Genomic DNA, 18,157 nt, shown 5'->3' on the forward strand with positions numbered 1-18,157 from the left:
TCTGATTTATATGTGAAATTTTTATGTTGGGAAAACAGGGTGTTACATCCAAGAACATAAGAGTATCTGATAAGTAAAGCTTGCTCTTCTCCTTATTCCTGTTGAACTCTAAATCCTCCATATTCTTGACAACTTCTGAAAACCATTCATTGAGAGATTTCACAGCTTTATCATGTGCTTCCAAGGAAGCTTTCTGAAGCTCAGACATGACATTGTCTACTATGGTTCCCAAACTTGTCCATTCATTTACATAGTCATTCTCATGGACAAGATTGTTCCTTGTCTTCACTAACTTGTTCAGGTCCTTAAAAATATCCTTACACACCTCTTTTAATATTATAGAATCTAGTAAAAGGGTAGGAGGGAATGAGACATTTGTAGGAGGACAAGTTTGATTGGAGGAGCTAGGCATGTCAGAGACAGAAGAATCAAAGATAGGTTGTTCATCTTCATCATCAGAATCTGATGAGAACGTGAAATCAGGTTCTGACAAGTTTTCATGTGAAGGCTGATCAACAAAGATTTGTTCTAGAAAAGATGACATTTTTCTTGCTAGATTTCTTAATGCAATACCACAAGATATGTTTGAATGGGTAGCATTCAGATGATGAGGAAAGTATTCAGGGTGAAAGATCAAATCAGTGCAGGTGTTTGAGGCCATTTGTAAGTTAGGTTCTTGTTGTTGGGGGCTTTCTAAAACAACTTCATCAAAAGCTACCTCAGAAGCTCTTTCTAAGTTTGGCTCAAAACCTGGTAATTCACCTTGATAGTGATTAACCAGTTCTTGTAGAACAGATGGATCACTAGTTTGGGATGTTGGGTTTGGATGAGATGATGATACCTCAAGATTGGCAGACTCAGGCCCTGCTGGTTCACTTGCAACTTCTGCATCAGCAGGTATAGATTGAAGTGGCTCAATCATTGGTGGCTGTAAAGGATGATTGGCAGGTAGTCTTCCACAAACATTGAATCTCATTTGTGCCATCCCATCAATTCTATCCAAAACAGATGGATACATAGGCACAAATGTATCATCATCAGGCTTTTTCTGATGTTTGGTAGATGGTGAGGGGGAAAAGGATTTATGTAAGTTTGCATAGACTCTATTTAATGGAATATCATCTATGTCTGAAGAGGTTGAAACAGATGTTGAGTGGGAGGCTGAGGTTGAACTAGATTGTACTTCTATTACATTAGAGATGTTATAAGAATCAGTGTTACCTCTTGTAGCTTATGAAGCAGCAACTTCTGAACAAGTAGCTTCCTCCTTCTGAGTCTCTTCAGCAGCATTCAATAGGTCACCAGTCTTCACCAGCATTCAATAGGTCACCAGCATTCAATAGGTCACAAGTAGCTTCCTCTGTTAGCTCAATCACCTTATGAGCAGCTTCAACAGTTGATTCCTTCAGCAGGAACTTCAATAGCTTTAGCAAGCTCTGGTGCTTTTTGCAAAGCAGCAGCTTTCTTCCTCTTGATCTCTCTAGTGACCAACCCAGTTGCTTCTTCTACCTGACCATCTTCTTCAATCACATAAGTAGATTCCTTCAATTTCCTTAAATTATGCTTCCTCTTTTTCTTAGGAATTGATGATTGAGAAGGTAGAGATTGTGAAGAGCCAACTGACTTACCACTTCTGGTTCTTTTGTTCAAAACCTTATCAAGTTCTAAGTCCTGAACTTCTTCTTTAATAGTTGGCATAGCAGAACCAACTCTTTGAACAGATATATGATGATGTTATGTTGATGTTGTAATGATAATTACTATGATAAGTTGATGATATGATGCTATATGATTTATGATATGATGTCTATGTTTATTAAATGATATATGATGTTACGATTAAGATGATATACGATGCTTGTGATTAATATTTGATGATAATGTGATGACTGTTTATGACTAATATTTGATGGTATGTGATGATTGTTTGCGATTAGTATTTGATGATATGTGATGATTGTTTGCGATTAGTATTTGATGATATGTGATGATTGTTTGCGATTATTAATTGATGATATGTGATGATGCTTTTATGAATATATTTATGATGATATATGATGACGTTTATGTTCGCACTTATGATGCTATAAGATGATGTTTTATGATTATAATTATGAAGATATATGATGATGTTTATGATTGTATTTTTGAAGATGTATGATGAAGTTTACGACTAATGTAGGAAGATTAATGATGCTAGTTAATGAAGTTTAAGATGTTAGATATAATTGTTGAATTATATGTCTAATATTATTGTTTTGTGAAATCTCACCCCTTCTGCTTGAAAATGTTGCTCTTCGTATGGGTAACTTGCAGGTAACCAAGATTAGTTGTGGTCGTGAGTGGACTCTTTACAAGTGTGTGTCTTAGGTGCTCTGATATGTAACGGGATGGGATTATGTCTTTACTTTCTGTTCCTTACGTATTACTTTATGAATATTTCAAGAATTGATGTTGAACTAAGTTTTATGAGATTTTATATTGAGGCCCTTGTGCCAAAGATTATTTAAGTAGTCAAACTATTCCGCTGCGAAGTTTTTAATATTATGTTGTTGAACGTTTTGAAGGATAAATTATTATTTATTCCATTTATGATTTTTAAGAAATGTGACATTCCGTTTTATGATGAAAAACTCTGATTTTATTTATGAAAATTTTACGTTGGGAAAACGGGGTGTTACATAGACCACTCTAGTTAGTGAACCAAAATGAGGAAGAACCACTACTAGGGCAATATTTGTAATCATCTTTAAGCACATTTTTAGCACGGATGATGGAGGACCATTTAGGGGTGCTGCTCCTAAGGGCTTTTGCTTGAAGCATGTGATGATCCATAGAATACTTGTCCGAGAAGAGGTGAACCCATAATTTGTTGGAGGATTGCACCAAGTCCCAAATGAGTTTTCCAAGAAGACAAATATTTATCTCTCTAGCCGATCTAATCCCTAGGCCACCAAGGTGCTTTGGCCTAGAAATTTTTCGTGAATCTACCAAATGGATACATTTGTTGTTTAAGTCCATCCAAATGAAGTTGCGGGTTGTTTTGTCAATGCTATCATAAATTCCTTGGGGAAGATAATTAATCTGCATGCAGTAAGAAGGAATGGATGATAAAATAGAAGAAGCAATCGCCAATCTACCTGATTGTTTGAGAAGTTTATGTTGGAACAAAATGTGTTTAACAATGAACCTTAGAAAGTTTTGATGATAACAAGGTATTAAAAATTGTAAATTGGACTAGCTAATATTTGTTCAAGTGTACAGGACCACAGTTAAAAAAATTACATCATTGATTGGTTCTGAATGCGCAAATAAAGAGCAAAAGAAAATGAAGCTTAGATGATTCTGAAGGCAAAGCGCTCCTGAAGTCAAGCTGCTCCTGAAGAATAGTGCTTCTGAAGACAAGAGGTCTAGAAGCCACATCATCAGAAGCTGAAGAAGTTGTATCATCAGAAGCTGCCTCATCAGAAGCCATTTCACCAGAAGCTGAAGATCAACTGGATTTGCAAAACATTCAAAGATTGAAGAATCTACATTGCAAAAGCTGTCTATTGGTTTCGAAAACACAGCAGAAAATCAGTGGAACATTGCAACGGTCATTTCAAAGGTGTTTGAAGGCATGTGCTTGCAATTTGGACGAAAGCGTTGACATTGTACTTTGTACGAATTGTACAACCACGTTCTCCACTACTCTGTTTTGTGTCCACGCTACAAGACAAGAAAACAGCTCCAGAATACGGTCTCGCCTGCATATATGTTCCTTTGGATAAGGAATGGATTTCAAATTGGTTCTTCATAGGACAACAACCAAATCAGGCAAAAGATCATTGGTGAAAGATCAAGCTTCAACAACGACTCTTTGGTGTGCTGGCAATTTCACAACGTCTCTTTCACACCTCTATATAAAGGAGTGAAGACTTAGAGTTTTGGTAATGCAAGAACGCTGAACGAAAGACTCATAACATTTTTACAAGTGCCAAACCTCTGCTGAAATTGTTCTGCATTCACTTAGAATTTCTGTGTCTCAAAGTCATATCTTAGAAATTCTTAAGTCCATTGAGTCTGTATCTGATTTGTATTGAGAGCACCTCTGATTGTATATCAAGTGTTCAACCTTAAACAATTTTCTGTGTAATTTTGTTTAGTTAGGAAGTCTCTTGCAGTTGTGCTTGAGCAGGAAGTCTCTTGATTGTGTTCTTGAGCAAAGGAAGTCTCTAGCTTGTGTGCTTGAGCAAAGGAAGTCTCTTGCTTGTGTGCTTGAGCAATTGTAATCAGATATTACTCTTAGTGAAATCTCCTTGGAAGTGCAAGGGGGACTGGACTACTTCCGGATTGTGGAAGGAACCAGTATAATTGCTTTGTGTCGTTCTTCTTCTCTCTCTCTGTTTTATTCCGCTGCATTTAGATTCTGATCATCACTTCAGAAGCTGTCTCACTTAGCTTCTGATCAGTGTGTTCAGTTTTTAGGAGAAACGAAGAATTTTTCAAAACACAATTCAACCCCCCTTCTTGTGTTTTTCTCACCTTCAATTGGTATCTAGAGCCTTGGTCTGTTGTATAACACTTAACCGTGCAACAGTCAAAGATCTGAGAAAAACATGTCTACTCCTCCTCCTACTGGTTCTGGTGATACTAGCTATAAACATGTCTCACATGATTATAGTGATAGTAAGAAATCCAGTGTTGGAAAAGTTCCAAAGTTCAATGGAGATGCTGAAGAGTTCTCTTGGTGGAAGAGCAACTTTTACAGTTACATCATGAGCCTAGATGAAGAATTATGGGATATTCTGGAAGATGGTGTTGGTGATTTAGTCCTTGATGAAGAAGGAGTTGCTGTGGATAGAAAGAAACATACTCCAGATCTGAGGAAACTCTACAAGAAGCATCATATTATCAGAGGAGCCCTTGTCACTGCCATACCCAAAGCAGAATACATGAAGATGAGTGACAAATCCACTGCTAAAGCTATGTTTGCTTCTCTCTGTTCAAATTATGAAGGGAGCAAGAAGGTCAACGAAGCAAAGGCTCTCCTGCTTGTACATCAGTATGAGTTATTCAAGATGAAGGATGATGAAACTATTGAGGAGATGTACTCAAGGTTTCAAACCTTAGTTTCTAGGCTACAGATTCTAAAGAAGAGCTATGTTGCTTCTGATCATGTAAGCAAGATACTCAGAAGCTTACCTGCCAGATGGAGACCAAAAGTGACTGCCATTGAGGAAGCTAAAGATTTAAACACTTTAAGTGTCGAAGATCTTGTTAGTTCTCTCAAAGTTCATGAGTTAAGTCTTAATGAACATGAGTCTACTAAGAAGAGTAAATCAATAGCTCTTCCATCCAAAGGCAAGTCATCAAAAGCTCTCAAAGTGGTTGAATCTGAAGAGGAAGAACAGTCAAGTTCAGATTCTGAACCAGATGCTGCTGAAATGGCCATGCTCTCAAACAGACTTCAATATCTGGCCAAGAAGAACAGAAAGTTTCTCTCCAGAAGGGGTAACTCCAGAAGCTCAAAGAAAGAAGATCAGAAGGGATGCTTCAACTGTAAGAAGCCGGGACACTTCATTGCTGAATGCCCTGATCTTCAAAGAGAAAAGTCAAAGGACAAGTCAAAGAGGTCTACTTTCAAACCAAGCAAATTCAAGAAGCAGATTAAGCAGAGTTTAATGGCAACCTGGGATGATTTGGGTAGTGAATCTGGATTTGATAAAGAGGAAGCAGATGAAGATGCAAAGGTAGCTATTGGGTTAGTAGCAACAGCAACTTCAGAAGCTGGATCAGATTCAAACTCAGAAGATGAAAATGAGGTATATTCCAAAATTCCCAGAGATGAACTTGTTGAGTCACTTAAAGAACTTCTTACACATTTTGAAGTAAGAACCAATGAGTTGAAGGATTTAAAAGAAAAATATGCTGAGTTGGTACAATAGCAAAAATCAACTCTATTGGATCTGAAAGCTTCTGAACAAGGACTTAGGGGCTTTGACTTCATGTGTAAAACATATGAAGATCAGCTCAGGTTCTTATGTCAGAAGCTACAAGAAAAGTGTAATGAAAAACCTTTAAGTAACCATGAAATTGCTCTTGAAGATTTTATTATATCTGGCATTGACAGAAGCAGAGTAGCTTCTATGATTTATAGCATTTACAAGAACAATGGCAGAGGAATTGGTTTTCCAGAAGTGAAACTTGATAAAACCAATCTAAAATCTTGTTGTGAATGCATCAAGGAAGGTCTGAAAACCTTCTTTGTACTAGAAGGGGCTGAGTTGGAAACCGTTGTTCAATCAGAACCTGAAGCTTCTAGTTCTAAGGCTAAGATCACTTCAAAGCCAAAGAACTCTAAGTCAAAGGCTATGATCAAATCTGATTCCAAGACTTCAAAGGTTAGGATCCTGAAAAGATCAGAACCTATTCCTCAGAGTCTGGTGAAACCAAAATCTGGGGTTCTGAAGTCTAAGTTTCAGAAGAAGACAGTTACTGCTTCTGAAGTACCAAAACCTAAGGTGATGGTTAATCAGAAGCAACCCAACTTACAGCACAAGGTACAAGAAGTGAAGAGTAAAGCCTTAAGTACTAACCTTCCAGGACCCATAGAACAATGGGTACCTAAATCTAAAAATGTCAATGATGCAGGTATGTCTAAGAGCAATGCCAAAGCAAAGATCATGGTACCTAGACAGCGGTTGCTCAAGACACATGACAGGAGACAAGTCCTTGTTCCTCAACCTAACAATGAAAGAGGGAGGAAATGTGAAATTTGGAGGCAACCAGTCAGGCAAGATCATAGGTACAGGAACTATTGGTAATTCCTCTACCTCAATTAATAATGTATGGTTGGTAGATGGTCTTGAACATAATCTTTTGAGCATTAGTCAATTTTGTGATAATAGTTATGATGTGTTTTTTGAAAAACCCAACTGTACAGTAATCAACAAGGAAGACAAATCCATTGTGTTCAAAGGAAAGAGAGTTGACAATGTCTATAAAATCAATTTTTCTGAACTGGCTGATCAGAAGGTGTTTTGCCTACTATCAGTGAATGATAAGAAATGGATGTGGCACAGAAGGTTGGGACATGCTAACTGGAGGTTAATCTCTAAGCTTAGTAAGTTACAACTTGTGAAAGGGCTACCAGACATTAACTATCATTCAGATGCACTCTGTGGTGCATGTCAGAGAGGGAAAATTGTGAAATCATCTTTTAAAACCAAAGACATTGTTTCAACCTCAAGACCTTTAGAATTACTCCATATTGATTTATTTGGACCAGTGAGTACTGCATCCTTATATGGAAGTAAATATGGATTAGTCATTGTTGATGATTACAGCAGATGGACTTGGGTGAAATTCATAAAGAGTAAAGATGTTGCGTGTGATGTATTCAGTAGCTTCTGCACTCAAATTCAATCTGAAAAAGAATCAAAAATTTTGAAAGTCAGAAGTGATCATGGTGGAGAATTTGAAAATGAGCCATTTGAAGCTTTTTGTGAAAAACATGGAATTTTCCATGAATTCTCTTCTCCTAGAACACCACAACAAAATGGGGTTGTTGAGAGAAAGAATAGAACTTTACAAGAAATGGCCAGAACCATGATTCATGAAAACAATTTACCAAAACATTTTTGGGCAGAAGCAGTGAATACGGCATGCTATGTTCAAAACAGGATCTATATCAGACCTATTTTGGAGAAAACAGCATATGAACTCTTTAAAGGAAGAAAACCCAATATCTCTTACTTTCATCAATTTGGATGTACATGTTACATTCTGAACAACAAGCTCTACCTAAAGAAATTTGATGCCAAGGCCCAAAGAGGAATCTTTTTAGGTTACTCTGAAAGGTCAAAGGCATACAGAGTGTATAATTCAGAAACACTCTGTGTTGAAGAATCTATGCACGTTAAATTTGATGACAAGGAGCTTGAAGATAAAACTTCAAAGCAAGATGAAAGTTTTGCAGAGATACAGGTTCCTGAAGTTACTCCAGAACCTGATCAGATAGCTGAATCTGAAGATAGTCCAGAAGTTGAACCCACATCAGAAGCGCAAGATGAAGCTGCTTCTGATGAAGCACAAGATGGCTCACATCAAGAAGATCCTCCCAGAAACACATTCAAGCACAAGTCTTCACATCCTGAGGAGCTAATCATTGGAAACAAAGATAGTCCAAGAAGAACAAGATCACATTTCAGACAAGTAGAGTCAATGATTGGACTAATCTCAATGATTGAACCTACAACAATTGATGAAGCACTTTCAGATGATGGATGGATCCTAGCTATGCAAGAAGAGTTGAATCAATTTCAAAGAAATGATGTGTGGGATCTGGTACCCAAACCTCAGCACAAGAACATTATTGGAACAAAATGGGTATTCAGAAACAAGCTGAATGAGCAAGGTGAAGTAACAAGAAACAAAGCCAGGCTTGTTGCACAAGGGTATAGTCAACAAGAAGGCATTGATTACACTGAAACGTTTGCTCCAGTTGCAAGATTGGAAGCAATCAGGTTACTTATTTCCTATGCAGTTAATCATGGCATAATATTATATCAAATGGATGTCAAGAGTGCATTTCTAAATGGTGTCATAGAAGAATAAGTGTATGTCAAGCAACCTCCTGGATTTGAGGATATTAAATATCCTGACCATGTTTTTAAACTGAAGAAATCACTATATGGCTTGAAACAAGCTCCCAGAGCTTGGTATGATAGACTAAGTAATTTCTTAATCAAGAATGATTTTAAAAGAGGACAGGTTGATACTACACTCTTCAGAAGGACCCTTGGGAAAGATATTCTTGTTGTGCAAATATATGTTGATGATATAATATTTGGTTCTACTAATGCATCTCTTTGCAAGGAATTTTCTGAGTTAATGCAGGATGAATTTGAAATGAGCATGATGGGAGAGCTGAAGTTCTTCCTTGGCATTCAAATCAATCAATGCAAAGATGGAGTCTATGTTCATCAATCAAAGTACACAAAGGAGCTTCTGAAGAAGTTCAAACTTGAAGATTGTAAAGTGATGAACACTCCAATGCACCCTACGTGCACCTTGAGCAAAGAAGATGAAGGAGCTAAATTAGATCAGAAACTGTATAGAGGTATGATTGGTTCTTTGTTATACCTTACTGCATCTAGACCAAATATTTTATTCAGTGTATGCTTGTGTGCAAGATTCCAATCAGATCCTAGAGAATCTCATATGACTACTGTCAAGAGAATCTTCAGGTATTTGAAAGGAACAACTAATCTTGGACTCCTTTATAGGAAATCCTTAGATTATAAGCTAATTGGATTCTGTGATGCTGATTATGCTGGTGACAGGATTGAAAGAAAGTCAACCAGTGGCAATTGTCAATTTCTGGGTGATAATCTTATATCCTGGGCTAGCAAAAGACAAACAACTAGTGCTATGTCTACAGCAGAAGCAGAATACATTTCAGCTGCAAGTTGTTGTACACAACTACTTTGGATGAAACATCAGTTGGAAGACTATCAGATAACTGCTAACAGTATTCCCATTTATTGTGATAATACTGCTGCTATTTGTTTGTCTAAAAATCCAATTTTGCATTCAAGAGCTAAGCACATTGAAATTAAACACCATTTTATCAGAGATTATGTTCAAAAAGGAATTTTAGATATACAATTCATTGATACTGAAAATCAATGGGCTGATATATTTACTAAGTCTTTAACTGTTGAACGATTTGATTTTATAAAGAAAAATTTGAACATGCACTACGTGTCTGATTAAATGTTTGCTTGCTCCTGAATAGGATTTTAGGTTCTGACGTTAGTTCAGAAGCAGTAGTTCATCAGAAGCTCTTTATTGAGGTTCTGAGGAAAACTTGCTTCTGATGATGACGTCAGCATCTGAAGTCCAGAAGCTGGATTTATTGCTTCTGAATAGTTGAATTAGTGGAAACGTTGGGAGTTACTTCTTAAAAGTAACTTCTGGCCCACTAACTTGGTAGTTACTTTGTGAACTTCTTACGTGGCCTGTATGTGTTGGTGTATAACTAAAAGGGCAATGATGATTTAATAGCTTTGAAAGTACTTTTCACGCGCCCCCAATTTTGTCATTAATGTTATGTTTGTTTGTCTCTTTTGAATTGCAATCGTTTTACTTTTAACACTTTGTCAATTCACACACTACTCACTCACAACAAACACATTTTGTTCTCAAACCTCTTGCGAAGTAAGCGCAAAAACCTTAGAACCCTAAATTCTCTAAATCTTCTTCAATCATCATCAAATGGCATCATCAAGCTCGAAAGTTTCAGAATCTTCATCAAGCAAGCAAGGCGCATCAGGATCTGGGTCAGTCTACAAAGAGAAGACTATGGATATTCCATGGAAAACTTTAATAGTTCAAATAGAATCACCGGTGGATTTCACTTCACTTAAGAAGTACAAAGTGAACATGGAAGGATTGATAGAAACTCAGAAGCTGTCTGAGTATTTCAAGATGCTAAATGGGCCAACTTATGTGAACTTGGTCAAGGACTTTTGGTTAAAAGCTGAAGTGTACAATGAAAAGCCTGTGAAGGTAGCAGGTAAACAAGCTGGATCGAAGAAAGGAAAGATGGAGATAGAGTTGAATCCCACTTCCTTCAATAGCCTTGAGATAAGGTCTGAAGTGATGGGTATTCCCGTAACCATCACAGAGGAGATAATAGCTAAAGCTTGTAGAATGAATGCAGAAGGAAGGTTTCAAGAAATAGTTAAGAAGGATGATGTCCTGCTGCAAAGCTACTACAACACTCTTCTGGGTGGTAACAAAGATGCTAAGCCTTCTGAAATGGAGATTCATCACAGGATGTTGGTGAAATTCTGTACTGATTGCTTCTTTCTAAGAGCAGGAGGGTCTGACCAACCAAATCATCAACAGAAACTGGCAATCTACTTCATGGCCATGCTAGAGAAGATTAATTTCCCCAGATATGTCATGGATTATCTCTGCTGGGCTATTAATGAAGGCACTGTCAAAGGAAGGAAACAAGTGCCATGTGGAAGATTGCTATCAGAAATCTTTTATCAAGGAAGAGTGCTGGATTTCTTGAAAAAGACAAGAGATGCTTCTGATAAATGCTTCGAAGTTTCTACTGCTGAGAAGACTATCAGTAGCAAGACATTGCATTCTATGCATGTTTTCAAGACAACCCCTAAAGATGAAAAGTGGTTGGAGATGACCACAGAAGAAACTGAGATTATCAGGGACTTTCCTTCCATCTTTAAGGAAAGTAATCCTGAACACTTAGCTAAATTAGTAGCTGAGTACGTCTTGGAGGAAAATGCGAGCTCTCAGGAGGAAGCTGCTGTTGCTAAAGGGAAAGGCAAGAAGGCCAAGGCAGTTGCTGTGTCAGAAGCTGTTTCTGATGCACCTAAAGGGAAGAGAGCCAGAACTAGTTCGGAATCTGATGCTGCTCCTACTAAAGGAAAGAGGGCCAGAACTAGTACTGAGTCAGAAGCTGCTGTTGCTAAAACCAAAAAGCAAAAAGTTGCTAAGTCTGAAGCTGAATCTGTTTCTGCCAAGGATAAAGGAAAGATGCAGAAGGTTGGTGCTGCTTCTATTCCTCAGAAAAGAAGAAAAGGTAAGGCAGATTTGGTAATCACCAAAGAGCAGCTAGAGGAAGCTCTCGATGAAATAGAAGAAGAAGAGGCTGAGCCAAAGCTGAAAAGGAAGAAGGCTCCTGTTGACAAGAAAAGTTCCATGGTTGAAATGACTCCAGCCATGAAGAGAATGGCTAAGGAACTTTCTGATGACTATTTGGCAAATAGGCAAGAACGGAAAGCCATGAAAGAACTTGAAAAAGAACAGGAAGGAGAAAGGACTCTAATAGTGGATGAAGCTGTTGCTGAAAATGTGGAGCAAGTTCAGAATCTTGGAACTTCAGAAGCAGTAGATAACTCAGCAATGTTATCTAAGGTATCTCAAGTTTCTCACACATCTTATAGCACATCCTCTATTCCTTCTGAAGACACATCTCTTTTAGATCACCTAGAAAGTCATTATCTAGGTGAACTACCCCAATCTGGCTTTACCACAACCTCAGAGAAAGCCTCTGAGACAACTCCAGAAGCAGCTGCTTCTGATAAAGTTGTTTCAGAAGACCCCCCACAACAAAAACCTTCACCAGAAAAAGCCTCTTCACCCCCTACAACTTCATCACCCCCAATTGTTCCTGAACTATCTGTTCCTGAACAAGTCTCTCCTCAAAAGACCGTTCCTGAACATTCTGTTCCTGAACAACCAGTTACTAAACCCACTCCTGAACCTGAACCTGAAACTACCGCTCCTGAACACATTGTTCCTGAGCTAGCCTCTGCTTCCATATCTTCTTCACCAGTTTAAGTCATCAAGATCATCCACCATACTGGTGTATGTGATATGGACACAGACTCTGAGGATGATCAATATGATCATGCCTCTGATATGGTAGTTGACCCCACTCCTGACCAACCATCAACCAGCCAATCATCAACTACAAATGACCAATCATCATCAAACCTACCAATTGTTCCCCTAGCCCCTCCAAAACCCTCTAAACAACCTTCACCTCCCACCATTTACCTGGATTCTCAAGTACTAAAGGATGTGTGGGAAGATATTGCTTCTGAAGTTCTCAGACTGATAGCAAGTAGAAATGACTTGGGTCATACAATAAGCTATCAGAAGCAATGGAGAAGGATCAAGGAAAGGGTCATCAACCTGATTTCAGCTCTGCATGATTCCTGTATTGAGGCTCAAGAGCAAGCCAAGCAGAAGCTGGAAGATTGGTTGAATGGCATTGAAGAGAATGCTGGAGATGTAGAAGTTCTTGGTACTTGGGTGAAGAATCCACTCAGTATCAGAGGCAGAAAACCTGATGAATTCCTGCCTAAGGAGCTGAATCTGATCATTCCTTCTGAGATTCTGGAAAAGATTGATGCACCCAACCTGGCTCTAGCTCAGGAGAACAAGGTGCTCAAAGAAGAAAATGACAGGCTGGAAACAGAGCTACTAGAGCAGAAGCTGAAGATATCACAGTTGGAAGCTGATATGCAAGAAGCCAAGATCAGAGAAGACAACTACAGAAAAGTTATGGACAAGAAGTATGCTGATGTTCAAGAGCTTCTGAAGAAGATTCTAGAGAAATAAGCCAAACCCATAGTTGCACACTTTTAGCTTATTTTTCTGTCTTTTTAGGCTTTTGATATTCTTTGTTCATTTCTGCTTCTGAATTAGTTCTTTTTGCTTCTGATATTATATGCTTCTGAATTCTTCCTGCTTCTGAAAATCTTTAACTGTTCATACCTTCTGATATTATAATGCTTGCTATGCCTGTTTATGTAATCTTTGAAGATGGTTAAATGCTTTTAAATTTATTTGAATTATGCTCTGAACCTTTAATCTTATGTTTTTCTCATCTCTTCTTTTTGTTTATGTCTTTTTGCTAATGACAAAAGGGGGAGTATATGTGATAGTATTTAAAGGCTCTGAGCCCCATTAATTAATGTTTGAAAATTTTGAAAATTTCTATCCTTTTTATCGGTGTATCAAAAAGGGGGAGTATCAAATTTCAAATAACAATTAATTGAACCATTCTTCTTATCTATAAGTCAATTCTTTCAATTTTTTTATAGCTCTGATATTATTGTGCGAAAAATGAATTTAATTAACCTGGATAGAACTTAGGGGGAGCTTACAAACCTCACCTTGAAGACTATCAGACTCAGGGGGAGTTAGAGCTTACAAACCTCAGATTCTGAGCTTACAAACCTCAGAACCCCAAGGTCAACTTGTTAATTAGATTAACAACAATTGATCAATTTTTAAATACTATTGTTTGTCATCATCAAAAAGGGGGAGATTGTTGGAACAAAATGTGTTTAACAATGAACCTTAGAAAGTTTTGATGATAACAAGGTATTAAAAATTGTAAATTGGACTAGCTAATATTTGTTCAAGTGTACAGGACCACAGTTAAAAAAATTACATCATTGATTGGTTTTGAATGAGCAAATAAAGAGCAAAAGAAAATGAAGCTTAGATGATTCTGAAGGCAAAGCGCTCCTGAAGTCAAGCTGCTCCTGAAGAATAGTGCTTCTGAAGACAAGAGGTCAAGAAGCCACATCATCAGAAGCTGAAGAAGCTGTATCATCAGAAGCTGCCTCATCAGAAGCCATTTCACCAGAAGCTGAAGATCAACTGGATTTGCAAAACATTCAAAGATTGAAGAATCTACATTGCAAAAGCTGTCTATTGGTTTCGAAAACACAGCAGAAAATCAGTGGAACATTGCAACGGTCATTTCAAAGGTGTTTGAAGGCATGTGCTTGCAATTTGGACGAAAGCGTTGACATTGTACTTTGTACGAATTGTACAACCACGTTCTCCACTACTCTGTTTTGTGTCCACGCTACAAGACAAGAAAATAGCTCCAGAATACGGTCTCGCCTGCATATATGTTCCTTTGGATAAGGAATGGATTTCAAATTGGTTCTTCATAGGACAACAACCAAATCAGGCAAAAGATCATTGGTGAAAGATCAAGCTTCAACAACGACTCTTTGGTGTGCTGGTAATTTCACAACGTCTCTTTCACACCTCTATATAAAGGAGTGAAGACTTAGAGTTTTGGTAATGCAAGAACGCTGAACGAAAGACTCATAACATTTTTACAAGTGCCAAACCTCTGCTGAAATTGTTCTGCATTCACTTAGAATTTCTGTGTCTCAAAGTCATATCTTAGAAATTCTTAAGTCCATTGAGTCTGTATCTGATTTGTATTGTGAGCACCTCTGATTGTATATCAAGTGTTCAACCTTAAACAATTTTCTGTGTAATTTTGTTTAGTTAGGAAGTCTCTTGCAGTTGTGCTTGAGCAGGAAGTCTCTTGATTGTGTTCTTGAGCAAAGGAAGTCTCTAGCTTGTGTGCTTGAGCAAAGGAAGTCTCTTGCTTGTGTGCTTGAGCAATTGTAATCAGATATTACTCTTAGTGAAATCTCCTTGGAAGTGCAAGGGGGACTGGACTACTTCCGGATTGTGGAAGGAACCAGTATAATTGCTTTGTGTCGTTCTTCTTCTCTCTCTCTCTGTTTTATTCCGCTGCATTTAGATTCTGATCATCACTTCAGAAGCTGTCTCACTTAGCTTCTGATCAGTGTGTTCAGTTTTTAGGAGAAACAAAGAATTTTTCAAAACACAATTCAACCCCCCTTCTTGTGTTTTTCTCACCTTCAGTTTATTCTTCCAAGTCGCAAGTGTTTACATTTTCTTAATGATGAAATTAAAGTCATTTTTCTTATGTCGGTCTTTGAGAATAGGAAAACCCAAATACCTATCCAGGGATGTCGTTCATCTGATTTCGGAGATAGAAGTTAGATTGTTAATTTTTTCTTGGGAGTGCTTGAAGAATAAAAGGCTCTATACTTGGAAAGAATGATCTTCAATCCAGAAACCTTGTTGAAACGGTCAAACAAATCTTTGATAAACCGAAGTTGAGAGTTTATAGCCTTGGAAAACAAGAGGACATCATATGCAAAAAGAAGGTGAGATAAATTGGGCCTCGTGTTAGAGATATGGATAGGCTCCCAATTACCATGATGATCAACATTGTTAACAGCAATAGATAGCTTCTCCATGCAGAGGATAAACAGGTAAGGAGAGAGCGGATCACCCTTGCCTGAGACCATGAAAGGGCTTAAAGCGGGGAATTGTGTTACCATTCCAAATGATAGAAAAAGGAGATGAGGAAACACAATGCATTATCAGCTTGATAGTGATGTCTTGGAAGCCAAAGTCTTGGAGACAAGAATGAAGGAAGTCCCAATTAACATTATCAAAAGCTTTCTCCAAATCAAATTTGAAAGACACAACACCTTTCTTCATTTTGGACCTGCGCATAAAATGAAATAGCTACGGAGTAGCTACGAAATTGGCCGTAGCAAATCGCATATTTTCTTGTAGTGGTTGGAGAACCTAAATTAAGGGAGGATGTTGTATTTTGCTAATTCAAGCTAGGTAGAAAATAGTTATTATATTAGCAATTCAATTAGCTATTTTTGTGAAAATTAGTTAGAAGGATACACTACAAGAAAATTGCCATATACCTACGGAGGTTTATAGTGACGGACGAAAATCCGTAGGTATTGGTAAGTTTTACCTACAGATGTGGCCGTAGGTATAGATATCTAAAAAAAAATAATACAAGAGAGTGCGCCTAATGAAACTATAGACCGGGAAAGATCCCGCTTTTTCCAATTTTTCCCACATCTAAATTTAAAATATATATAAAAAACTAATAAAAAAAAAAAACCCAATTCCATTCTACACGTTCCAGAAAAACATTTCACTTTCCAGAACACGGTTTCATTCTTCACCGGTTCCAGAATCCAAATCCAAATCTCACTCTTCCTAATCCTGAAATGGCTAAATCAAAACCTCACCTTTTCTTCCCTGATTGAAACCTCAGCCTTTCTTGTTCTTCCCCATTCCCAAATTGCAAAAATATTCACACCCAAATCGAAATCCTTGAAGATCAACTGAAAGAATCTGAAGTCAAATCCCTCTGTCTCAAAGAACACGAGATCCTGTAAGCCATCAATTTTCACGTTTCTTCTGTTTTTACTTGCTGCAAGTCATGAAAGGACAAAATTTTGTTATTAGGTTTTCACTAGATTCACTTATTTTTTGATTTATTTTTACTATAATATTTGTTGATTTTTGATTTGCTTTGATTACATTTTTTAGTATGATAGTATTTTTACTTACTGGGCACACTGTGATAATTGGGCACACTGTGATAATAAGTAGTAACAATTATTTTAATGAAAAATTATTTTAGTTTTAGGGTATCTGTCAAGGAGATTTAGTAGGTTTGGGGAGTGTTTGGGTTGATGTATTTGCTCTTATATACTGGCATAAGTGTTGTGAGACTGTTATTTGGCAAGAACTTATCAAAACAGCTTATGACATGTTCATAAGCTGTTTTCAGCTTATTCTCATAAGTCATCGAAGATAGGCTATTAAAATAGCTAATAGTTTATGAAAAAGCAACATAACTTGATTTTGGCAAGAACTAATAGTTTTGTAAGACTGTTGTTTGGCAAAAACTTATGAAAACAGCTTATGACATGTTCATAAGCTGTTTTTATCTTATCCTCATAAGTCATTGAAGATATTGATTTAACTTGGTTTTCCCATTTAAGAAAATATAAAGAGAGCTTCTGTGAATGATGAACTAAAGACATATGTAAAAAAAAAAAAGGTTAAAAAGATAAGTAGCGAAGTAGCGAGACTGAAGCAATTATGGCCAAATCAACGGTTGTAGCTCATTCACATATTTTCATGAATTTTTATTTGGTATATTTAGCATTTTCCGTAAATGTCATATATCTATTTTGCTAAGTGAGCTTGTTAATGATTTGTTCATTTCAGTTCCAATTCGTGACTTGTTTGTTCCTGTTTGTGACTCGTGTTCCAGTTGTCTCCTCGCTCTGCTCTTCATCTACGAATTGCTGGTATATTTTGCTTTCTCATTCTTGTTTTATTTGATTTTGATTCAGATTTTTGTTATTGTTTCATTTTAATTGTTGTGTTAATTTAAATCTATGAGTTGTGTTGTGTTAATTTGAATTATTGATCATATGAGTTGTGTTGTGTTAGTTTGAATTTTTAATGTTAAGCTCTTTAGTTTGGGACTGTAGGGAATGGCTATTTAAGGTGGATACATGTGAACAAGAATATACCATTATACTGGTATAGTATATGTATGGAGACGTTTTTTTTATTTTACAGGACAGGGGAGAGTTTTTAGCTAGCTAGCTTAGTACATATTCGATTTTAACATATTAGTTTGTGTTGTAGAATATGAATTATTGATCATATTCATTTTTTATTAATCTCGGTGGAGTTTAGCTCTAGTGGCCTGGGTTCTGGTTTTTTTGCTTTATTCATGTTCTAGGCTATAAGCTTTGGCGGTTTATGCTTGGCTTCTTAGTCCTAGCTTGTTGTTTTGGTGCTTGGCCTGTTGTTCCTTCTGTTCTGTTTCTTCGCCCTTTTTATGCACTTCTGGTGCAAGGGGCTTTTTCAATATAATGCTATTTCAAAAAAAAAAAAAATTGTGTTGTAGAATATGCCATGCTCAATCAAAATGTGCACTTCAATA

General features: G+C 37.1%; 1 protein-coding gene across 1 annotated transcript in view; it reads right to left on the reverse strand.

Moving 5' to 3' along the window:
* LOC146949377 (protein neprosin-like) overlaps positions 1-18,157 on the reverse strand; it is a 69,447-nt gene that overhangs the window by 12,431 nt on the left and 38,859 nt on the right. The gene's annotated exons all lie outside the window — the stretch shown is intronic.

The sequence above is a fragment of the Medicago sativa genome, chromosome 2 (genome assembly GCF_051527215.1).
Source record: "Medicago sativa cultivar Bolivia chromosome 2, Bolivia_mono, whole genome shotgun sequence".
NCBI classification, from domain to species: domain Eukaryota; kingdom Viridiplantae; phylum Streptophyta; class Magnoliopsida; order Fabales; family Fabaceae; genus Medicago; species Medicago sativa.